This window comes from Nanorana parkeri, unplaced genomic scaffold, assembly GCF_000935625.1.
Source record: "Nanorana parkeri isolate BGI_ZX_2015 unplaced genomic scaffold, ASM93562v1 scaffold1657, whole genome shotgun sequence".
Classification (NCBI taxonomy): domain Eukaryota; kingdom Metazoa; phylum Chordata; class Amphibia; order Anura; family Dicroglossidae; genus Nanorana; species Nanorana parkeri.
Window position 1 is genome coordinate 172,788 of NW_017307925.1, and position 26,128 is coordinate 198,915.

Below are 26,128 nucleotides of genomic sequence, written 5' to 3' on the forward strand. Positions count from 1 at the left end.
CAAAACAAAACTAAACCAGAGAGTGTCAGATTATGCTTTTTGGTTACAAAAGGAGGCAATAGAAGGCATTTTGTGGTATAGGCAGGACTTGAAATTCTGAGTGGAATTCAAGTGCGGTGACACCACACTTGTAGTCCATTCATTCTTCCTCCGGTCCCTGTTAGTATCCGTACCTCAGACATTTTCTTTTATGAAAAAGTGTGCGTTTATTTTTTCTAAAAATTTGACTTTACCTTTAAATAGGCCACTGTAAGTTTCACGCATTTTCTTGAGTAAAATAATTGACTGTAAGATCATTTTGACCAAATGTTAAGCACATGTTAGTCTAAACAAATGACAAATATGCCAACTATGCAGCTTTGATCTTCATTTTACTTGAGGTATGTGAAAATCGCTTCTGCCAACAAATGATAGATAAACGTTTAAGTTGGCAATGGATGTTAATTGGTCCCAGTACTTTTTATTTCGGTTACCTGGTCAAGACCTCGCTCCCACAGACAGGTAGGTACACCTATTTTGTGGTGATTGTCTTTCTCTGCTTTCTGTTTACTTACAAGATGGTCTGAGCAGAGTGGGTCACAGACACCAGTTCTCAAGAGACAACCCGTTTTCAAATGTACCTGTTTCAAGAGACAATGTTACAACAAGCAATCGAAGTTTGCAGACCAGAGAAGAAACCTTTTAAAATGCATAGAGAATGTCAGCACAGGTTGGTGGTAACGAAAAAGCTTATTAAGGGCTGCAACAACGAATCAATTTATTCAATAACTTTTGACAACGATTTTCATTATTGATTCTGTGATTAGTTGCTGCTGCCGCCTCTCTGCTCCGCTGTTCTCACCTCCTCTCTGGGAGCCACTAAATGCAGCAGTTTGTGTCCCCTTCCCGCCTGTATCAGCGCCTTTCAGCCGCTGTGCCTCTACACTGCCCATGCCTCAGTCACGCTCCCCCCGTGCCCGTGCTGCCTCGGTCGCACGCCCCCTTGTGCCCGCGCTGCCTTTGGGTCGTTTCCTCCTACCCCCCCCTATGTCCAGTGTGTGTCAGGGGAGGACCTGAAGGAGAACTTTTGCCTCAGTTCCTTTCTCTGCTGATTGAGAGCAGGCAGTGGGTGGGTGTAATAGCCAGCCTGTTATTGCTACTTGAAATAGCCAATTGCTCCCAGCCACTGCATGCTGTGTTTGCATTCAGCTGTCATTCCCCAGTGAAGTAGAAAGGTGACTAAAAGACCCCTAATGTCACTTTAAAGAAAACCTGTCACCTCCAATGTGCTATCACATAGGGGGCTTGTAAAAAAAAAATTGTTAAATAAAATTGTAAATACCAAAAATAACATTTAAAGGAGAACTATGGGGTCAGGGCTTTTCCCCATAGTTCTCCTTAGGGTAACGGGAGGACACAAACCAGCGTCACCCTAAGCTCAGTATACCGCGAGCTACAGCTCGCAGTATACCCAGACGCCGGAGCGGATCCCGACATCGATGTCGAGATCCGCCCAGCTGCGTGAGTGACAGCTGGCTCTGCCTATCTAGAGGCAGAGCCAGCTGTACCCGCCCCCTCCCCCATCTGTTCCGCCAGTCAGCGCTGGTGGATCGGAGGGGGGAATCTAGCCCCTCCCCTGTCACGGCAGAGAGCCGTGACAGGATCAAGAAGTGAGCGAACACCGGTATGTGTTCGCTCACCTCCCGATCTACTGAGCCGACCTGTGACAGTCTCATTGTCACAGGTCGGCTAGAACTATGTGGTGAGTGAAAAGCACTCACCTCATAGTTCTCCTTTTAAGTCACAGAGCAGTAGATGGATCCAGCTAGAGACTTTTGTCTGACTGCAGAACTGATAGCATTAAGTAGCCTTTCCAAGGGTGCGGTGACATGGCTGTGTGCAGTGCGTTTTATGTTATTTGAAAGGCAATAGTTTCCAGATGCTATAGTGGAAGCCGTTTCTGTTCTATTTCTGCTGATACCTGGATCCTTCTTCTAGTTTCCTACTAAACCATTTTATGATGTGTCTGTATCTGGATGATTGATTTTCAGAATTTTTGGCTGAAACGCCTGAACCACTATGGCTGTTAAACTGTTTGAGATGTGCAGCAATACTGTATAGTCCTGGAAAAAGTTTGTGGGCTGTTGGAGATGCTTCTCGGTTTTGAAAGAAATCAAAATATTTGTTTCCTCTATTGTTTTGGGGCATTTCCATTGGTTCATAACCTCTAAGCCATAAGCCTGTTATATTTTATAAGCATCATGCTGATGCACCAGGGATGTGGAAATTAAAACAAAAACTACTTGTCCAAGGACTAAAGTGGGGACCCGATCTATTTGTCCCTCATGACAAACTACTTGTCCTGATACAAAAAATATTTTAACCAATTTTATCCTGAAGTCATTTTCCTTGGTCCAAGTACCCCAGAAGAGTGGGGAACCTCAAAAACCATGATGGGGAGGGGTGGCAGGGAGGACGGACAAGAAGGCTGCTATAAGTGATCTGGTCAAAACGAGAAGTGGCTCCCCTACTCTACATTTAGCCCTGCTTGCCTGCAGTGGGGGTAAATGTAGATTTAAAAAACACCTGCCCAGCGCATGTCCCAGATGTTGGGTGATATGAATCAGGCACCTAGGCATTATGGGAAAGGTCATTTATATTGCATTTATGCTATCTGATCCACTTGTGAATCTTGCTGTCCTGTCATACAGGCTACAGCGATGTTTTTCACCCTAATGTGTCATGACTATCTCAATTACTACTTTACATGAAAATGACTGACTTCCGGACCCTTTTGGTAGAGCTATTTAGAAGAATGTGGCCACAGTTAGGCCTCTGCTCAAATACACTCATTGAGAGAAGTTTGTGTAGTGATGAGCGCACTATACAGTGGAAATACGAGAGATGACAGCCTCAGGATGACTAGATCCATGCCTATAGTGTGCAACTCTCATACAAAATTTATTTTCCTGTAAGTACAACAGTCGGCCGAGATAGCGGCTATTCTGAACTGGTTTTTGTTACGTGACAACCTAGGCAGTAGAATACCACTCAGGAGTTGCACTCACCTGGGAGTAAGGGAAAAAGAACACAAAGGAGTGACCATCCACTGATTGTGTAAATCTCTAAAATTCTTTAATCAATTGTTTAAAAAATTGCACTTCGCTTTGTGATAATAAAAAAATCCAAGGTGGTGATCAGGTGTGGAAAACCACAAGTCCTCTGGCCCTGTCTTGTTATCCTGGAACGTCCATAGACCGGTGTACCTATGTGTGCAGCAGCAGAATGTCTCTGTGTGGACTGGCCGTTAAGCAAAGAGGCAGTGGAGCTGTGGCTGGGCAGCGGTGTCTTCTCTGTACAGTACCCGGGCTGGAAGAGGGGCAAACTGGGAGCAAAGGCCCAGGGGTAGGAGTGTGAGTGCGGGAAAGGTAGTGGCAGTGCGTTTCGAGGTGCACAACCTCTTTCTCAAGCCAGGAAAGGATAGGGCATCTCAGCCAATTGTGACAACTTGTTTTCCTGTGCATTCAACATAGTTACTTCTATGTTTTGCCCTGGTGTAACAAAATTTATTCCAGACTATTGATGTATACTTTGATATTTTTTTCAGCAAAAGCTACTGCTGCCTTGACTCTCAAGAGCCTTCCCACACATTGCCTGTAGAAAAAAGGGCTCTTGGGAGATGTAGTCCTGGGGGTTACATAGTTACATAGTATTTGGGGTTGAATAAAGACATACGTCCATCAAGTCCAACCCATATAGGTCCACGCATCATCTCATTCTTAGGGACACTGGTATCCCTGGATATTACGGTCCCTCAAGAAATTGTCCAAACGTTTCTTGAACAAATCTACACTCTTAGCTGAAATCACTGCCGATGGCAGCGAGTTCCAGACCTTAACCTCTCTTACTGTAAAGAACCCTCTTCGCCCATTGTGCTGGAATTTTTTCTCCACCAACTTTAGGTGGTGGCCTCTAGTCTTTGTAATGGGAGTTAATCTCAAACAGTTTGTTGCCAATGTTGCTGTTACCATTGAACATCTTGTACATGAAAATCATATCCCCCCTTAATCTCCTTAATTCCAGCATAAACATGTTTAAGTTCAGAAGCCTTAAGTTCTCATAGCTCTGGTCCTCCATTGCCCTAATTAGTTTTGTTGCCCTCCGCTGGACTCTCTCCAGTTCAAGGACATCCCTTCTCAGTAACGGCGACCAAAACTGGACCGCGTACTCCAGATGAGGTCGAACCAATGATCTATAAAGTGGCAAAATTATAGACTTGTCCCTGCAATACATCCCCTTCTTAATACAGGACAACTTGGTCTTTCCTGAACCCATGCTGATTGTCTATGCCCTTATCCTTAACAAATTTTACCAAATAGTCCTTAATTATACCTTCTAACAGTTTACAAACTACCGATGTTAGACTGACCGGCCTATAGTTCCCTGGTTGGCATGTAGCCCCCTTTTTGAATATTGGAACTACCGTAGCCCTCCGCAAATCACATGGTACCCTACCAATCACTAAGGATTCCTTAAAAATTAGGAATAATGGTCTTGTTATAACCTGGCTTAATTCCTTAAGTACCTTGGGGTGAAGGTTATTTGGTCCAACTGCTTTATTTGCATTGAGCATTTTAAGTCTATGTTCTATTCCGCTTTCCGTCAACCATTGTGGTATATTATTGGTTAGACTATGTGTTTTAACACGTACGTCGAACCCGGTTCCCTCCTTAGTGTATACTGAGGAGAAAAAATTGTTCAGCGCCTCTGCCCTCTCCTTGTCACTTGTGAGTAACTTCCTGTTTTCGTCCTTTATTGGGCCTATCTGCTCCATTCTTACCTTTTTACTGTTAATATATTGGTAGAATATTTTAGTTGTTTTTTTACTATCTGCGGCGATATGCTTTTCGCATTCTATTTTAGCTTCCCGGATTACTAGTTTGCATTTTTTGTTACATTCCTTGTATTTAAGGAACGACAATGCCGTCCCTTTCATCTTATATTTTATAAATGCCATTCTCTTTGCCTTAACATGTAGTTTTACAGTTTTATTTATCCATATCGGTTTAGTCTTTGATTGTTTGTTTTTGTTACCCAATGGTATACACTTTGAGATGGCAATATGTAATGTGTTCCTGAAGCAGTCCCACATTTGGTCTGAGTTTAGGTTAAGTTTAAAAGCTCCTCCAGTCTTTCTACCATTGTATCATGTATCTACACCAGCAGGAACTGACAGCCCTACAGTTGCCCATGTATAAATGTTACAAGCATGGTGATGGTAATAAAATTGGGTTCTTAATAACATAACATAATAATCTAAAAAAATTAAGCTGGGAAATGCTCCAGAGGATGAGAGGGAGGTTTGGGGGGTAAATTTGGGTAATGCCTGGGCATACATTTAACCATTGGCCTCCAACTTCCTTATGTAATTATATACCTGCAGTCATAGGGCAGCTTCTCTTTCACTATTTCATTTGTGTGATTGGCTTCCTCGGAAAATAATAAAGTGAGCAATTCAAGCCATTGTATTACTGGCTAGAAATAGTTGTTGCGTATCCTTGTGCTTGTTTCAATACGATTTTAGTTAGACCTTCAATTCCATCTTCAGTTGGGTAGACCCTTTTCAGCTTCTATAAACATGCCCATTAATTCTTAGGCACGTATCACATATTTTAATATTTTTCACAGAGATGTTGTTTTCTCCGTGTCCTTGGGATGAGCCTGCGTATATCACACAGCTCAATGCACCTGGTGTGAATGAGCCCTCAAGGACATGTAGTACAGTCAAGAAAACTGATACTTAAGGTCATTTAAAGAAAAGCCACCAGGAATGTGTAAATTGACAGGGATTGTATTTTAATGAGGCGAGATTTAGTGACCTTCCTCAAATATGAGAATTATCTCATAGCAGTATACTAGTTAATCCTGAACCATCCAATTCACTCACATACATTCTGATACTATAGTTTACATTTTAAATGACGTTATACAGTATAATCTCATGTATATTTTCCAGCTGGACTCTAAGCATCACTGTTATCTCATCCCAGTGATGGATAGTGGACAGATGGGATATTGTAGGAAAGGAGGATTACATTCTACAGTGACGTGTAAAGGAACTCATTTGTGTTTTGCTTTTGTTTTTTATAATGTTTAAACGCACATCAAGAGCAGTAAAGTATTAGGAGATTTTTAGGTCATTAATCCCATGGTTTAGGATTTATATGTACTTAAATGATGCTGTTTAGTTACCCACCGTCTGGTGCAAGCTGACATTGTACTAGTACTATTCTATGAAATATGTATGCATATAATTAAAAACACTCTTCTAAAAGTATTCTAAAATAGGTCACACTTCACATGTGAACATTCCACAGGGTACTGCCTAGGTTTTTAGAAAGATATGTAATTGTGATCAGTTTACTGTACATAATCATAATTAAATTAACATTTCTATTTAAAGATTTGCGGTAGCCACTGCTTTTCTGCACACGCGACTTGTGCTGTATGTTAATTATGTTCTACTATTCCTTGATCTTGTTGCAAGTTCTTGAAGAACTGGACAAAATTTGCTCAGTGTAGAGCCAGCTTCACTGTAAACAATATAGATTGTAGGAAACCTATTCCCATAGCTCAACAGTGACTCTACAAAAGTGATTTGCACTGCACAATAACACTTACAAATTGTCACTAGAGCAGGAATTTACATTATTGTGAAATAGCCTCTCTGGACGCTTGAATATGGCAGCTTCATTGAACATATTTGTAAGCTGGACCGGCCTCTCGAACATAAACCCATGACATGTGTCGAAGGGTTTAAATCTTTGGTGCCCAAACTGCATACTTTGACACCCTTGGGGTCCCTGCAAACAGTAGTCTGTTTTCTTTTGCTAGGTTCATACACACCAGTTGCATTATGTGCATTGTGGGCCATTGATTCTATGCAACACCCCAAGGCACCTCCAAAGCACTTGCAACACAGCACAGCGTATGGTATCCTTTGTGTTGCACTGTAAATATATGCAGACAGTACCATCTTTTGTGTGTTTAGGTTTGTTGCAGCCTGTTTATTTTGAAAGCACTGCCTAATGCAGGATGTTGCATGTCAAATGGCACAAATGCATTCACTGCAGTGCACTGTGTTGTGGTGTAAATGGGCCTTTGCTCAGGCCAGTATTGTAAATGGATCTTTACTCAGGCCAATGAAGGAAATATATTCTTTAGAAAGAGTTAGCAGTTCAATTGCTTGGTTTATTTATTTTATACTATCTTACTTTTTCCATGCTGTCCATCCCTTTCCTCATTTTAGGTTTTCATTTTTTTCCTCTGTTATTTTATCATAGAGCTTATTGAGTAATATCAAATATGACACTAATAGCTTTTAAGAGAGCTGTAGGGTGCGCAAATATGGAAGCATTAATTTGTAAAGAGGCTGTAATAGCAGGCATCTCTAGTAGTCTTATGTAATATCTCTAGTCTGACTGTCTCCTGAAGCATGTCCCCAGGCTCCAACAACTCTTATAACTTGTATTTAGACCCTGAGCATCTTTTGTAGCATTACATTTAATGTGAATTCCTCACAGTGTGTGTTAGAAGCTGCTGTAAGTAAGATTTCGCCTCATTTCCCCGCTGGAGGACGTCCAGCACCCTAGCCTTGCTGTCTATGACGCACCCCTTTCATTCATTGGATTTCAGATTTTCAATTATAGTGGCTCAGTGCCACAAGTGGGCATTACCTAGAGTTGTCCGCATGCTAATACAGTCTGCCTCCTCTAGGTGTACATCCAACCATCATGGTATTTTGATAGTTTCATAACTCCTCCTCAGACAGCCCACTGATTGCATCAAGGCAGAGGGCTCCTGTTATAGGAGGGTACCATGATGTTTTCAGGAAGCTATGCACAGCATCCTGTCTTCTCCTCCCACCAACCTTGAAGCACTGAGACCCAGTAAACACCTCACTGGGTATAAAATAGGTTGTGTAATGAGAACATTTTTATTTAAAAATTGTATGAGAATGTTGATGAGGGGGAAAGGGTCAACTGGAGCAGGCAAATGTGAAACAATTAAACTGCTCACAGTACTTTCCCTACCTTCCCAGTTTCCTGCTGTACTTTGCTGTGTGATGCCCCCACCAGCCGATGTAGTGGCCTGTGTATCATACGCTGTGCTTCACAGCTCCATCATAATGTTTGCAAATGGAGAGCAAGAATTGCCCAGCATGGTAACATGCCATGTTGACTGATAAGTGTTTCTTACTACCAGGACCTGGTCTACAGCTCAGAAGAGATTATTATTTTTCAGCATGGTCACATGGCTGCACCGACCAATGCACAATCTCCATTTGCAAGCAATATGATGATTGCAGGCTGCGGGGCTATGAAGTGCAGTGAATGGTGTATGGATAACCACATTGGCTGGCAGGAGCATTACACAGCTATGTGCAGCAGGTAATGTGAGAGGTGGGGAGGGTGCTGTAATGTCAGTTATTTTCACGTTTTGTGAAAAGTTGAACTTATCCTTTTATAACTAGCAACATTCCCATTTAAATTGCAGCAAGGATGCTCTGCCTGTATTTGTGTTATTTTTATATAAATGTCACCACACTTCTCTATGCTTCAAGTGACAGCATAATGTATGCTATAGACAACTGAGGTGCCAGAATAGAATAGTTATTCCATAAGAGGAAAAATTCTCCACTTATTTTAATTTCCTCACATAAATGTTTTCTTTGAATATACAAATTTCAAGACGTTCTTTTTGACAATTAAGTCATTATGTGTGTACCATTAGCAAGTTTTAAACATTTTACAGTTACAAAGCAACTGCACTTGCATGCTCCAGCAGGAACAGCACTTACAAACTCACCAATCATGCTGTCAAGCTTTCATTTCCGTCGTGCAGAAGCAGGGCTCAATTTCAGGTACATTTTCCTTGATACAAATTCAGTATGATTCACTGTATTGAGACCGGGTAATTTTTGCTACCATTATTAGTAGGATGGATTCATAAAAGGTTGCTGCATTCTCTCCATCCTGTTGTATTGCTGGTTTAGTTTGCCGTTATCATTTTAACAAGCTTTTATTACTAAGAATTTTTCTATTAATGAAAAGGGGGTTTAATTTTTTTGGAAATAACATACTGCCGGCTTAGACTCCTGCTGATCAGCTCTTTTGAGAGCAGTTCAAGATGGTCAGAAAGTTCCAGGTAGCGTGGCTGTTTTTGTAGAACAGCTCCAGCCTTAAAAAGGTTAGTGATTTCTGAAGCCAGAGCTGGGTCATCCTTTACAAAGCCACTGGACATAACTCTTCCAGTGAGGATGTATTTTTTCAGGGAAGGTAGAGAACACTTTTAAGGGTAAATCTGTTGCACACCTGCAGATTTGATTCTTAATAAAATGAATCCTGTTTTGATTACTTTCTTTTTTAACAGCCAAACACAGTCAATAATAAATCTATTTCTACCTGCAGAATCTTTATTAAATTTCAAAATGTATTTGTAAAGGGTTTAGGTCCATCCCTAATGTGAACCTGTGCCCAGATCATGCACATTAAAGTATTTACATAATCTGAACACGAAGTAAAAGTACGATCACTTTTCAAAGTTCACAAAATGTAGGCAGTCGCTGGAATTAAGAGTTACATGAATTTGTCAGTGGCGGGTTTTTCTCACTGAGAATGAAGTTGACTTGATGGTATCCACGCTGCATACAGGATGTTACACGTCTTCCAGGTTAAATAGCTCTGGGCATAATATACCCTGGAAGGCTGAGAACATCTAGTGGTGGACAGGAGTTACTTTTGGGATGGTGTCAGAGAGGAGCCAAAGCTGCTTTTGTGTCTTATTTTTAAGCTGCTGAGGAGCTTCCCTCACTTTTTTAAGAACAGTGGACTATAGCAATAACCATTTCCGAAATCTGCTTATATTTGTTATATTTGCACATCCTTTATATTCTGACAAGGCTAATGATCTCTCTGTTATCTGCAATCAGCAAAAGCTTTGCTCCAATGTCTTCAGCAATATGCACCTTTCTCACTGTGCAATCTATTCTCCATGTATCCTCCTCCTCCTTTTACAACCCCCAGACTCAGCAGTTTCCTTCTGGGGGTAGATTATACACAGTTGTATACACCCAGCATGTGCTGTATGCAGATTTTGCAGGAAAAGCAGTAACTAAGGGAGATTTTCTTTATTACCTCCTACACTCTGCTTACTGTGAGTGGAATGGTTTTATATGAGCTGGGGGAGGATTGGGCATTTATTTGTGCTTTCAGCTGAAAGTACTAGCAAGTGTACGCACAACCAAACAAATCCAGAGTATTTATTCTGCCCTTGTAGTTTGGAATGTAAAGCATATAATGCTTGATTAAAAAAAACAAAAACTGATAACAGTGAGTGGCAGAAACGCTCCTCTGTGGTTCTGATGTTCTCTGGTTGCGGACATGACATCATAAATTATATGACAGAGCCAGAGGACCAGAGCTTTGCTGGGAGCTCAAGGTAGGAAAGGAGGCTTCTGCTTAGCTCCGCCTACAACAGTTCACGGTGATAGGGAAGTTGGGCATCTATTCATAGGAGTGGCTATTAAACCATTGAGGGGACGCTCACAGGTGCTTATCAGTTGGGTCATAGAAAGATGGGACTGGAGCTCAGAGAGCCCAGGGACCTCAAGACAGCAGTGCTAACCTTCAAGCAACTGTACATGTGTAGTGGAAAGAAAAGTATTTGGAGGAAATTCATCATTAAATGTACCCTCATAAGCTAATCCAGCCAAGAAAAAGAGGCCCCTAATTGTTGTTATTAGACCTTTAAATTCCAGTGTAATTACAGTAAAAAGTGAGCTCCGTAAATGTGAAAGGTGAGTTTTTAGGTAATAAATAATTGGATGCGACTCTCCCCCAGCCTTGTGGCGTTGTTCTTCAGGTATATGAGATTTATTCATAGTTTTCATTGGGTTAATTATAAATTATGTATATGAACAATGTTTTTTTTTTATAATGGTTCAAGCAGGAAGGGTAGAGCTGACAAGAAATCTGAAAACGAAGTAGCAAGTGTCAAAGCTCTTACAGAGAGAAGTTTAGCAGGGGACACGGGCAGGCGAGGTAGACGGGAGAGTCTTAAAGTGATAAGCAGGAAAGTAAAAGTAAGTTTTAGGAGGATGGACTGGGCTGCCACTCAACACACTTGGCTTCATTGGGACCATTCTGGGGAAACGCATCATTATTATTATTCAGGATTTATATAGTGCTAACAGTTTGCGCAACATTTCATAACATAAAGGGAGACCGAACAGTTGCAGTACAATTCAGTGCAAGAGGGTTAGGAGGGCCCTGCTCATGAGCGTGAGTGCTTACAATCTAGTAGGAGGGGCAAGTGATACCAAAAGCATTAATTGTGAGGAATGAGGGCTGATGCACACCTATGCGATTCCGCGCAATATACTGATTTAAAGTCAATGGAGGCTGTTCACACCTTCGCATCTTGTCGCATGGGTGAAATCGCTTGTTGCACAAAAATGTACAGGAGCTATTTTCAGGTGTTTATTGCTGCATGGTTTTCGTCCCATAGACATCTCTATGCATTGAAATGTACGTGTTTTATTAAAAGCAAAATCAGGCAAAAAAACGCACGACAATCGCTCAAAAACAGCTCAATCACCTAGTTGTGAACCTGGCCTCAGCTGATGGAAGAAGTAAAAGTATAGTTATCATGTTGAGGTGGGATAGGCTTCCCTGATTAGATTAATTTTCAAAGATCGCCTAAAGGTGGACATAGTTGTTTGGAAGGTATGCTGGCTGTGATCTATTGGATGGGATAATGGTTGTGATTGCTGCATGCTGATTGCTTCTGTTAGGATTCATTGCAGCAGATGGAGGAGGGAAAAAAATCCAATCTAGGTAGCAGAATGAAACATGTTGGCAGCTGTGTGGAATTTTTCAGATGAAAACGGGGCAGCATTAAACAAACCAATAGTTTGGATGCTGTTTGTACCAAAACAGTCACAATATTAGTGTGACTGCAGATTCATAGCCTTTACTAATGTGCAGCCATGGCAGTTGTTTTAACAATTTTACTGAAATTGTCTGTTATACAGAGTTCTACAAAGATTTGAATGTTTCCTTGCAGTTGTGAATGGACAGTTTTGTTTGGATTGTCCTCTGATGTTTTCCTTATAAGTACTTATTAGCAGTACTTGTGTCTCTGGAATAAATATAATATCAGAAATGTAATGCTTTATTTAGTGGGATTGTAATTGTAAAAATCTTAGATATGTACCTTTTCTCTGCTGCAGCTGGACTTGATAGTCTCTGTAAATCATGCTAACACAGATGTGTTTACTTATGCCCTAAAGCTGAACTTTAGGCAAGAAAACTTTTATTTACATATAGTCCTTCATAGCAACAAAAAATGAAATCCTCTTTATATCCTTTAAAAGGCTTTTGCACACCTAGATATTATCAATACCTTCTAAAAGTAGCAGTAATGTTATAGCTGTGCTGTACATTCCCTGTGCAGAGAACAAAACCATGGGTGGGATCAAGCAAGGCCACCCATGACAGGTTGCCTGCAGAAAACCGCCAACCAGCCAGGCCACCCACTAGAGGCTGCCCGTAAGACCAGTCACTGTACACATAGAAAGCAGCTGTGACTGGCCTTTATTACAGAAATCTCCTGCATGGAGGTAAAATGCAGGAGTTGCTTCATGATGTATTACTGTACATCATGTACTGTATTACACCCACCATTGGTGGAATGTGTAGCTAGAGTACCTATAAAATATCTATGATTCCCAGGAATGGCTGGTAATGAGCTTAGCCATAAGTCTTAACACTGCCACAAGGTCGGTGTAAGTGTACTGCCTTAGTCTCACACAGAATTCAATTTACTTCCAAGTGATCTTAAGTGGCACATCCTTGTGGCAGTATTACCCTGCTTCCAACACCTGGGTGCTTCGGAAAGCTAAACCCAGACTGAGTGCCCGTCATTTTGAGTCTTGAAGGGTGTACCTAGCCCTATATAATACCTAAAGGTGTATTTGCATAGGATCTTTCAGGAGCTGCAGTAAAGGATTGGAAGATGGGCAGCACTAGCAAAGAGAAAAAGAAACTTTATGGTGACTTCTATAAATCCTTTGTGGTAGCTGACTTTGCAACCTTTGTATAGGTAGACAAGGAAATCTATGTGTATGATTTGTAAATATGTACATAGGTGCAGCCATATTTGCTCATTGCATATGCTAGCTCTGCTTCCTGTAGTATTGTACAATAATTATACTCCGATGCTTTTTTTCCCTCAGTACAAGTCTGAGTCGGCTGCAAATAAAAACAGACTATTTTTAAAAGTAGAGTTGTTCACAGATGCCATGATCTTTCCAGGGCTGGATCACCAACAAGGCTTCCTTGGCAGGTGACCTAGTGGCTGTTTGGTGGTCCAATCACAGCTGGAGATCGTAGGGTATTTGAGGCTGCGTTGCTAAAATTCAGAACAATTGATGTGGACAGCCGCCTGGTCACTTTTATATGCAGGCAGTGTGAATAGTTTCTCCTCTCCCAGCTTCAGCATGCTGCAGACCACTTCAGGATTGAGAGTCTCCCGTTCTTCAGTCTTCTCTGTTTGGCTGAACTCAGCAGTTCTTGGCTCTAAACACTACTGGGCTCAGAGCTGTCAAATCCCGGCCAGCAGTGTCCGGATGAACATTCAGATCATGGACTCTGTCCCCAGTCTGCATGATCTGGAGATATCAGGGACCAAATAGACCTCTAATGTCTCTCAAGAACACCTGTTTACTTTTATACAGTCACATAGGGAGCATGTTAACCACCTTTGTATAATGAAGCTCAATTTAAAAAAAAAATTAACATTTTAATAAAAAATAATACAATAAAAAAAAAAAAATCAGACTCTCCTTACACGTACATAGACGCATACAATCAAATACTCACCTTAAGGACACAAAGGTGTACTTAAACTCCTATTATGAAGCACATATTAAATATCCCCCATCTATGCCAGAGAAAGAAGAAATAATATAGGGCCTCCAATTAGGTTTTAGGCCAAAGTGGTGAACTGTTAGGGTTTTTAATGCCTTATCCATTTACAGGTTTAGTTTCCACAGTTTTGTACGTGTATGCGATTTACACAAATAAATGTGTGTGTGTGTGTGTAATGTAATGAATGAATAAATAAATAAAAAGAGGTGCACCAAAAAGAAAACTTAAAATGAAAATAAAGTCCAACTGAAAAAAAAAAAAAATCTAAACTACATTTTTTTTAATATTTTATTTTTTAACTGTTGGGGGCTTCGATTAAATATCAGGTATCTAAGCAGACCCCTAATAATATTTCACTTTTAAAATAGAAAAAGAGATTGAGGACACAGAGTCCTCAATCTATCTTTCTGCAACCTCTGTTTTTAATGAACAGGGTGCCTCTATGCTGAGTGTTCCTGTTCATTCATACATTGTGGAGATAGAATGTTTACTAGGTATACAATTATGAATAAATAGGAAGTGATGTAGATTACTTCCTAATCATTCATATGTCCAATTTTTTACAGAGAGCAATCACTGATCACTGACTGCTTGTACCGCTCTCCATCCTGATTCACTGTCACGGAAGGGTGAGCCGGCGGTGCAGGGATCAGAGCTCGGTCTATTTTGACAGCTGACTCCTCCCCCTCACCATCGGCTCGGGCTCCTGTGACTGCCCATGGCTGCCTCCGCCCCCACAGCGCTCTCCATCCTGATCGGTCAGAAGAGGCTGAGGGGGGCACTGTGGGAGGAAAGCCCAGCCTACTGTGACATTGCGGCTCACAGCGCTCTTCTACCCCGCAACGCTGTTCTACCCCCCAGCGCTCAGCCTCCTCTGACCATTTATCTCCTCCCTGCTTGACGTTGCGCTGTGTCAGAAGGGACTACTGAGCAACGCACAGTGGGGAGGAGAAAAACTAGGAATGCAACGCAATTTCAGCCGAAAGATGGCATTTTCAGCATTTTGTCAGAAGTGCCACTTTCAGCTGATCTGTTTCGGCGGCCGATATATATATATGTGTGTGTGTGTGTGTGTGTATATGTATGTGTGTGTATGTATGTATGTATATATATATATATGAAAATATAGATTTACTAGCCATTAGCACAAGTATTGCATGCAAATAATATTGACCAGCATCTCCCAATTGTTTTGAACCTAAAATGTTTGAATGATTACACAGTGAGATTATTTCTTAAATTTGAGTAAACTCATTTTTTTTTTTTTTTATTCACAAAATTCATTTTTATTTAGATTGTTCTCCACAGTCAGTAGAAGGGGTATTCTGATCATATCTGTATATATGATGGGGAAAAAAACTGCAAAGATGTAAAAATGTAGAAGCCACTTCAGAAATTATTTTCAAGTAAATTCTGCAGTAATTAAACATGTCTCCTTACTAATGTATTTTTTTTTCCTTTTAACTGTCAGGGAAGAAAACAAAAGTTTTCTTCATTAGTCCTTTTTTTTAAAGTTGTGCGAAAGTAGTACTAAATTACATATGTTCCTTGGGAATTTCAGTATCAAATTCTAATTTGCAATTTTTGCTTGTGAATGATAAATATTTTTATCTAGCCAACAACTGCATACTCTTGTGGAAGGTGCGGTGTTTAATGTTGGCATTTGGTTAAGTTAATTAAATTATCTGATGTTCTTGTCAGATTTAAGCTTTTTTTCTGTATTAATATCAAGTTTGATCTTGCCAGCTGTCAAACTTTGTTTTTGTGAGATTTGATCCCTTTCCATGTTGATAATTCCTATATAAGTAGCTTACCCTTCTGGGGATTAAAATAAAGAGAAGTCAGAGAAAATAAAAAATAAATATATATACACACTCAAAATCTGATAAGCCATAACATTGACCACTGACAGGTTAAGTAAAATACATGATCTCGTTACAATGGCGCTGGAAGTGGATATATTACTCAGAAAGTGAACATTTTGTTCATGAAGTTGATGTGTTGGATGCAGAAAAAATGGACAAGCGTAACTATTTGAGCAACATTGACAAGGGCCAAATTGTGATGAATAGACGACTGGGTCAGTTTTGGAGCAAATCCAAAACTGCAGCTCTTGTGGGATGTTCCCGGTCTGCAATGGCCAGAACCTACCAAAAGTGGTCCAAGGAAGGAAAATGGATGAACCGGTGACATGGTCACTTGGTGGGCCAAGGCTCACTAATTGACGTGGGGAGCGAAGGCTGCATCCAATAGAAGAGCTACTGTAACTTAGATTGCTGAAAAAGTTAATGCTGGTTCTGAACACAGAATACATTGCAGTTTGTTACATATAGGGCTGTGTAGCCACAGACTGGTCAGGGTGCCCATGCTGACCCGTGTCTACCACCTGAATCGCCTACAATGGGTTCGTGAGCATCAGAACTGAACCACGGAACAATTGAAGAAGGTGGCCTGCTCTAATGAATCACATTTTCTTTTACATCATGTGGGTTCATGTGTGCCACTTTGCTGGGGAAGAGATGGCAGTAGGATACACTATGGGAAGAAAGCAAGTCAGTGTGATGATTTGGGCAATGTTCTGCTGGGAAACCTTCAGTCCTGCCTTTCATGTGGTGTAGTTGGCACTTCTGCCTTGCAGCACTAGGGGGACACTAGTTCAAATCCCGGTCAAGGCACTATCTGCAAGGAGTTTTCATGTTCTCCTTGCGTGGATTTCCTTCGGCTACTCTGGTTCCCTCCCACACTCCAAAGACCTGCTGATAGGTTAATTGGCTCCTGTTTAAATTGGCCCTGTTGTGTATGCATGTGAGATGGGGACCTTAGACTGTAAGCTCCTTGGGGGCAAGTGACTGTTGTGAATGTGCACTTTGTAAAGTGCTGCATAAATTGTCGGCACTGTATATTATAAGTCTAGCTTTTGCTAGGAATGCAGTAAGAAGAAATGTTTACTTTTCCACCTGTATTTTTGGCTACCGTAATTAATTTCCCATTAAGCCCTACTGAGCCAAAACTGACACTGCCCCAGCATTCAGTTGGGCAAAAAAAAAAAGCGTTTTTCTCCCTTGGCTCATATCTGACAATGATAATCTATAAACATTTCAACAAAAGCGTTTATTTGAAGAGATTAGAATTGATGTGTGGAAGGACAGAAAATCCTTGAGCCATTTGTAAGTGTTATTAATAAAAGATTAGTCCCTGCTGGAAGCCCAGCGTCCCTACCCATTCAGAAAAGAAGCGCAGCCTCAGTGGAGCGGGGCTCTGTGGAGGGACATGATTTATAATACCTCATGGCTGTGCTATGTGTAATTAAATAAGGAGATCTTTTGTATATGCAGTCAAAGGCAGGGCAGACACCCAACTGTGTACCATCCCAGATAGGGAGCATAAAACAAAAGATCCACTTACAGACAGCCAAAATGTGCAGGAGCAAAGCCTTCCTGGTAATGCCTCGCCAGAAGCTTTATTCTTTTTTCTTTTTGTCTTTTTCTTAATCTTCTTCCTTTTCAATAATCAAAACTGTTTTACTTAATAGAAGAAAGACGTAACGATCAGATGATTTAAAACATGAACTGTAAGTGAAGGGAATGTAGCACCATCCAAAAAATGAGTTAGAGGGTTCCCTTCTATGATCAAAACAATAGTACTCGGATGATCTGTTTAATTGGTTACAGAACCCTGATTTGGACAGATATTTTGGCGGTTTCAGAAATGCGCTCAGATCTCGTACACAGGATAAACAAACGAAGCAAATTGACAGCCTTGTCTGAAAAGAGTGGCTGCAGACGCTTAAAATCAACAAAGGCAACATAACTGAACTGGCAGACAAGGTATGGGGCTGTAGTTATAATTAAAATTACAAGGTATTCTTCTTTAGAAAAGGAAGACTTGCTGTGAGACATAAGAAACGCAACAAACTCGCATATACAGCTGAACAGCAATCTGAGTAGAGGAAGTGGTCCTTAGCTTTACATTTATGGAAAAGAGCTGATAACCGTAACACATACAGGATATTAATGTTATATTCCTATGCAGCCTTTTCTTTTGGCTGGGCTCACACTAATCTGCTGCTTTACAGTGTTACCACGTGCATGTTAACATACAGTATTTTGTACGTTAACGTACATTGTAAAGTCGGGTACACACACAATTTGAATTTCGGACGGTTCCTGATGAGCAGGTCAAAATTTGTATCACGGACATCAGGGATTCATCTGTGATTGCTCATAAGCATTGGTGGAACTGCATTGCAACATAGGTTATAAGATACCTGCAGTTTATTTTTCACCGTAGCACACCACAGCATTGCGATGTACTGTCTAAGTGTGTCGGCGCAATTCAAAAGAATGCCACTGCATCGCACTATGTGTCTTGTATTGCAGTTATGCTGTAGAACTAGCGTTTTACTACATGTTGCAGCAACATTTCATTCAGCGTTTTCAGTTTAGACTGAAAGAAGCAGCAGGAAGACAGTTGGTAGTATTCAGCTAAAGCTTGCCATAAACCTATAGATTATCTGCAGCTTTTCTATGGTGAGATGGAAAAGGTGCAACAGATACCTCCATCTACGCTAAACTGTGTGGATGGAGGAATCTCCCACTTGGCCAAGCTTCAGTATCTTGCTAGTTAGCCCTGCTGGCTGTCAAAATGTCTGAACAATCTGATTGGATGCAGGCATTTTTCAGTTATTTTGAGAGTCAGCGGGGCCGACTAGCAAGATACTGAAGCTTGGCCAAGTGGGAGATTCCTCCATCCACACAGTTTAGCATAGATGGAGGCATCTGTTGCACTTTTTCCATCTGACCATAGAAAACCTGCAGAAAATCTATAGGTGTATGCACAGCTTTAGATTAGGTTGGCCAGGAAGTCACTATACCATTTATTGTAAGCCTCTGCAACTTATACATATTTGTCCATAAAAAAAAGTAATACAATTAATTGGCTGTTTATCACCCATTCAGGTAAACCGCAAAATACCAGCCTGAACTGTTCTACTTTTCAGCCAGCCTTGTAATACACACACCCCTGCTACAGTGCAAAGCTAGAAAAATGACTGACATTTCCGGATTCCTAATTAGGTTTTACAGCTCCTGTGTTACTTGCCTGTTCATTGGCCAAAGATAGTGATGCTGATTTATTTTCACAGTGGCCAGGCTGGGGGTAGAGAGCTGACACGAGAATCTGTAAAATTAGGAAACATTGCTATCTTAGACTGATTGGGATCACAGAACAGAATTGCTAATGCTTTGAAACATACAACAGTTCAAATTTAAGTATTTCATCTGTGTTTTTAGCTGTGGGGCTGATATGTGTCATCAACAGGGACAAGTTTAGGACCTCATACCAGACAGTTTTAGGGTATTAGCAGTAAATGCACTATTAACATATCAAGTCAAATCCTACAGGCAATTTAAAATCTGATGATCTGCATTTTTCTTGTTTTGGCTTTTATTTTAACTTTTGCTCACATTTTTTAATTTAAATTTGTTACTTGTAGTAATCCCTAAGTTAGTTCCCACTTGTATGCAGTATCAGAACTTCCAGAAATCTGCACATGGATTTATATGACCTTTCACAGCGAGCCTGTATCCCTGAAACTCGGGTTAGCTCCAGGGTACAAATTCCAACTTCAACTAGCACTTTGGCTTTCTGCCCCACTATTGGTCCATAATGCAGCAATCATAAGATTTCTTTTTTCTGTGTAGTTTATTATATTCGTGCATAGAGCTGCAGCTAACGATTATTTTCAAAATCGATTAGTTAGCCGATTATTAGGTTCGATTAATCGGTTAATCGGATAAACAATAAAATAAAGTTTAAAAAATGGCTCCGGTGATAGGACTACTAGTTTGTATTGAGGTTGTAGTCCATCACAGGAGCAAGCTTGGAGCGTTGGAAGTAAAAAAGAAAAAATATAGAGTGGTGTGCAATATAGTGAAATGGAAAGTGTAAAATTATACAGCAATGAACGAGAATGGCACCGGCTATAGAGGACTACAAAACCCAGCAAAAGCACATTATACAGCGCAATGCAGAATACCGCCAGCTATAGAGGAATACAACTAATCGCAGCAATAGTACACAATAGCTGGCGATTCTGCATTGCGCTGTATAATGTACTATTGCTAGGTTTTGTAGTCCTCTATAGCTGGTGGTATTTAGCATTGCGCTGTATAATGTATTATTGCTGGGACTTGTAGTCCTCTATACAGCGCAATGCAGAATACATCCAGCTATAGAGGAGTTCAACAAATCCCAGCAATACATTATACATACAGTGTATAATGTATTAATGGGATTTGTATTCCTATGTATAATATACAGCACAATGTACCATCAGCTATAGAGAAATACAAATCCCAGCAATACATTATAGAGTACCATGTGTGGGAAAGTGCAGGCTTACCTGAGCAGTCTTCCAGCAACTTGCTTCTGAGATTGGACCTGTCTATCAGCGGCTGTCATCCCCCCACACCTGCTCCTCCTTACTACATCTTCCCGCGTCCCTTGCCGATCGTGGATGTGGATGGGCAGGAAATGTGAGGCGGGGAGGAGGTGCTTCGTGTGGATGCGAGCGGGTCTGGCAGCGGCGAGCGTAAGGTGGGGAGGAGGTGCGGCGCACAGCGTGTGGAGTTGTGAACAGGGCCAACTGATCGGAAGCCGATTAATCGATTATTGAAAAAGTTGACAACTTTTTCAATAATCGATTATGTCGATTAGTTGTTGCAGCCCTATTCGTGCATGTGAGCAGCCATATTACCCCCTCACTTATTATTTCAATGCTTGTCCTGCACAGCAATTTCATTTAAGACTCATCTAATTTCCGAACAAGTCTGTTATGGTTTATATATACAAGCTTGAGATGTAAAAAGAGAACTATGGCCAAACCTTTTTTGACCCATAGTTCTCTTTAGGGTCACAGGAGGACATTTACTACTGTTCTCCTGTCACCCAAAACTCAGCATATAACGGGCTATTGCCTGCTATATACTGACAGTGCAGAGCCGGGCTACAGCTGGGAAAGATCCCCGGGATGGTGTTCTCAGGGTGATAAGTGTTAAGTTTGTGCCACACACAGCATTTTCCATGATGGCCAAAGAGTTCAATTTTAGTCTCATCTGACCAAAGAACCATATTCCATGTGTTTGGGGAGTCTGCCACATGCTGTTTGGTGAACGCTCACCATGTATTCATATTTTATTTCTTTTAGCCTTGGCTTTTTTCTGGCCACTCTTCCATAAAGTCCCACCCTGTGCAGTGTACAGCCTAGTGTGGTTCTATGGGGACAGATACACCCATCTCTGCTTTGAATTTTTGCAGCTCCTTTAGTGTTATCATTGGGGTTTTGTTGCATCTCTGATTAATGCCCTTCTTGTCAGGTCTGAGATTTTTGGAGAGCGGCCTTCTCGTCAGGTTTGTAGCGGTGACCTGTTTGGAGAGCTCCTTGGTCTTTGTGTTGCCTGCTTACTGGAGTTAAAGACTCGGGGGCATTTCAGAACAAGAGTATTAATACTGTCATCATAATGTGAAACTTCAATTGCAGACAGGTGGACCGTTATCTAATTATGGAACTTCTGAAGGTAATTGGTTGGCCCATATCTTATTTAGGGGTTTCATAGCAAATTGGATGAATACTTATGCACACAAATTTTGTGTAACAGTAATAATTATGTTGTTTACATCACATGGTACAAAACCCCCAAAAAATCAATTTTAATTCTAGGTTGTAATGCAATAAAGTAGGGCTGCAACAACTAATCGACATAATCGATTATAATCGATTATTGAAAAAGTTGTCAACTTTTTCAATAATCGATTAATCGGCTTCCAATCAGTTGGCCCTGTCCACAGCAGCCGGAAAAACGCCAAGGGGGTGAATACTTTTGCAAGGCATCATATATGATGTCAGTATTTAATGTACATCCCTGTTGCCTTCTCTTAAATGGATTTAAAAAAAAGCAGTTCTAACATCTCAAAGTTTGACCAGAGCCCCTCAAACTGGAGAAAGTGCATGCTGTGATTGTATTGCATTGCTTTGAGCTCTTAAAGATTAAAAGCCCAAGTATATACAACCTTAGTAAAAGATGTGGATCCGCGCTTTATGGATAGCCCTGATTTAATATCCTGATACCAAAGCAGCTGCGCTTTCAACCCTGGGGTCCAAATAGATAAAAATACAACCTTAGATCAGACTGACTGAAAATGTTAAAATTACTGAAACAATCACATTCCAATACATTTTTCAGAAACCTTCATATGCCTGCTTGCTGAAATTGCACAGTAGTTTCTACAATCACTTTATTATAAATGTTAGAAGGATACAAGTATACAATTAATCTTTTTATATTATAAACATATTTGGCTATAGAGATATTAACACTCTTGAATGGAACCATAGTTGGAGATTACCAGTGTTTTAAATAGCATCTGTATGATCAAATGTAGTGTAGGAGGAAAGAGGTGTCAAAATGTTGAGTATTCAGGTAAGTGACTAGTTGAAAATAGGATTACAGGAGGCAGGTTGAGGTGACCCAGTTCTGGTCTTGGACGAGAGATGAGGGTTGGGCATATAAACCCTTGCCAACATCTTACATTCCAGGCAACATGAAAGATGAATACGCTATTGGTCTTATCTAGGAATTGTTGCAAATGTGCTAAATCCGAATGCCAGCGGAATTTACCTTAATCTGAGTTCTATGTAATCCACTAATGCCAGATTAGAGGATTCCTCGCTTGTGGGATGGGAATGTCTGCTTTGTGCATTCAGTATTGTGCATCTTCTTTTTTTCTTTCTTTTTTTAAATCCACTTTGACACCACACAGCCTCTTCTTAGAAATATTTGTTGTTGCGGTTTCTCTTTGGAGCGTGCTTGCTGCAAAAGCTTTTCATTCCAATGGAGAGTTTTCACAATTGTCCGGAAAAAGTATAAACTCTAGTATTAACACACAGAGATTCATATACACACACACACACAGAACTACTCCATGGACCCGTGTTCTTTATTCGGACTCAAATACTATGCAGCTATGTAACTATATTGGAATGAAAATCTTGGTGGAATAGAAACAAAAGTCTGCCATGTCGGAAGGGGAGGTCATCCAGGGACAATAAGTGTAAATCCAGTTAAAGTGGACTTTAAGTTCAGATTCAGTCTTGAAAGGCAGGTTTCCACTGATTGGTCCGTGTAAGGAAATTTCTTAGTCCTGACTGACACATGTTTCTTCTGTATGACATAGATCAGGGGTGGCAAACACAAGGCCCGCGGGCCGAATCAGGCCCGCCGGACCTTGTAATGTGGCCCGCACAGCAGCCACCTCATTTTGCCATGTCTCATTGCGGGGGAGGGCGGAGGACGGAGCCGCTGTCACTAACTAATGCAGAGCAGTGAGGAGAGAGAGCGACGCTCGGCCAGGATCTGACAGCCGGCGCCTCTCTCTCCCCCCACTGCTCGTCCATTCGGTCACAGTATGTACCAATCCTCTGTGTAGGACAAACACTGGAGCGATCGTCTGATCACTCCGGTGTTTTGTAAATGACTGGGGACACATAGTACTATGTGTCCCCAGTTATAAATGAATGAACAGGAGGTGATTTACATCACCTCCTGTTCATTCATAAGTTTCTCAATGGGGAGAAGCACTCTGTACAGAGGCTCCTCCCCATTCAGAAACAGCTTGATAGTAAAATATTTTCTTAATGAATGCAAAGCCTCTGTGCTTTCCATTCATTTAGAATAAAGGCTGCAGAAAAAGAGATTGAGGACTTTGTGTCCTCAATTTCTTTTTCTATTTTAAAAGGGAGATATCAGGGGGCTTTTTAGACCCCTAATATTTCCCCGAAGCCCCCCCAAGAGTAAAAAAAAAAAAAGAAATTATGAAAATTTAAAATAAATAAAAAGAAATTATGAAAATAAAATAAAAAATAGTAAAAAATAAATTTGAAAAACTTTGTTTTTTTTCCTTGCCTCAGGCGCAAAAGGAGCTGGCTACGGCTATGCTCCCGTGGTGCTCGTGCGGCTGCCGGCTGAATGTGTCAGACGCTGCAGATGGAAAGGTGCAGGACACCCCATGTGCAACGTCGGCCACACGAGCACCACGGGAGGACAGGACGCCGGGACCTGTAATGTACTGGAATGCACTGGAATGTAAGCAGGCCGACTCACTGCATTCCGGTGCAGGAGGGGGTGTGGAGCTGTATTGAAGTCAATGGCAACGCCCACAGTGCGATCGCCCACACTCGGAACGCAGGCACATTAGTGCCTGCATTCCGGTCCAGTGCGATCTGCAAAAATAGTGCTCGCAGCATTTTTGCAAATCGCACTGGACTGGAACACAGGCACCTCCTCATCTACCGCGCATGCTCAGATTGTGGGCCGGGGGTCAGGCAGCGCTACGGGCGGAGAGGCAGCAGGAGATGGAGAGGGAGTGACCCGGGGTCTGGCAGGGGATTCGGCTAATCACTGTATAGATATATCTATATAGATATAGATATATATTGATATATATATACTGTATATCTATATAGTTTCCTGCAGAATCAGCTAGTCATCTGAGCACTGGCCCTGATATCCTGTTTTAGAGTGGCTCCTTTGCAGGGTCCTTTGAAGCTACCCTGGTCTGTGGTAGTAAGCCGCGTGCGTCTCCACAAACACACAGCCTCAGCAAGGCCAGGCATTCGCCTCCTTCCTGCTTCTCCCTTCTCTAAGCTAGCAGTTGGACAACTGCTGGAGACTGTGCTGTACCTTGATCTTGTATTGAACAGAAAGTTTAGGCAAGCAAGGTGGGAAAGTTGGATCTGTTTCGAAATATGATGACTGTAAGAAATGCTTTGCTGGACAATGTATATTTGTTCAATCTGGATTAATTGTTTAAAAAAAAAAGGTTGAGCGTTTATTTCTACTTTAAGTAATGGCTGGTGCAAACAGCTGCACCATGACTTCATTCATCAGGAGAATAATCCCCCATGATTAGTTCTAGAGAGCTATAGCACGCTAGAACTAAGGCTTAAAAACCATTACGTCTAAATTAACCCTTTATAAACAAGCACACACTTGCTAACCCAAGTAAATAAATGTAGACACACAGAAATGTACATTAGTTAATGTATCCTTTATAGACCTGGTTCTCAACTGGTGGGTCGCTGCTGTTCAAGCGATGCACATATGGATGGAGCGCCGTCGCAGCACAGAAGCAGATACTGGCCCAAGGCTGAGGATCCACTCCAGTTTTCATAAGGTAGGAAGACTTATCTTGGATCTATTATTGGATCTAGGGTGGATCTTTAAAAAAATAAAATAATTATATGTATATATATTTTTTTTTGGGGGGAGTGTGTGTGAGATTGTGTCTGCACGGGAGGTGTGTTGCGTGAATGGCACCCCAAACGCACCTCCTACCCACAGATCACCCACACCAAAATGCGCGGTACCACAATGCTGTGCATTCCAGCTCAATACGACTTGGGTCGCAACTTAATGACCAAGGACAACTGTGGGTCCTTAGGTTACACAGCTTGGGAACCACTGCTTTATAGAGCATTAAGATTCATCCACTGAAGCTGGTGATAGTATAACTCCTGAAGCTGGTAAACGTATGACGAAGTTGCTGTTTTGTAGGACAATGTATCATGTATATCAATAAGTAGCACACAACTGACCTAGAAAGCAGAATTTGAATGAAACATAATCATGTGTATTGAGCAGCATATATATCTTGTAGAAGAGGTAAAGGTTTTATATGATAAGTTACATGACATGAGAGCACACAAGCTATATCAATTATACAAAATATTTTGTCATTTTCGATTTCTAAAATCTTCTGTAACTTTATTAAAGATAAAGGGACAAGGATTCCACCTTTTTCATGGTAAGACAGCTGCCAGAGTAACTGTTTCTTTTCATTCACATCAGGCAATGTATGTTGCTATTTAAAAAAAAAACTTAATTGGCAAGTTGACATTGTTTGCGCAAGTACATTGTGTTTTTTTATGCTTTTTTTCTGACTGATGGATTGGGCTCTATAGCTATAAATAGCTAAATGCACACAAAAGGCCATGATTTTAACATCACCATGGAGACCATGTTACCAGAAACTTTCAATTACGTGGAGTTTGCTCGCTTGGGCACACAAAACAGCCTGGTTCTCAAATGGTGCTGCAGTTC

At 41.1% G+C, this 26,128-nt stretch overlaps 1 protein-coding gene across 1 annotated transcript in view; it reads left to right on the forward strand.

Annotated features, from left to right (window-relative positions):
- FAM207A (family with sequence similarity 207 member A) overlaps positions 1 to 26,128 on the forward strand; it is a 148,816-nt gene that overhangs the window by 104,974 nt on the left and 17,714 nt on the right. The window lies entirely within an intron of this gene.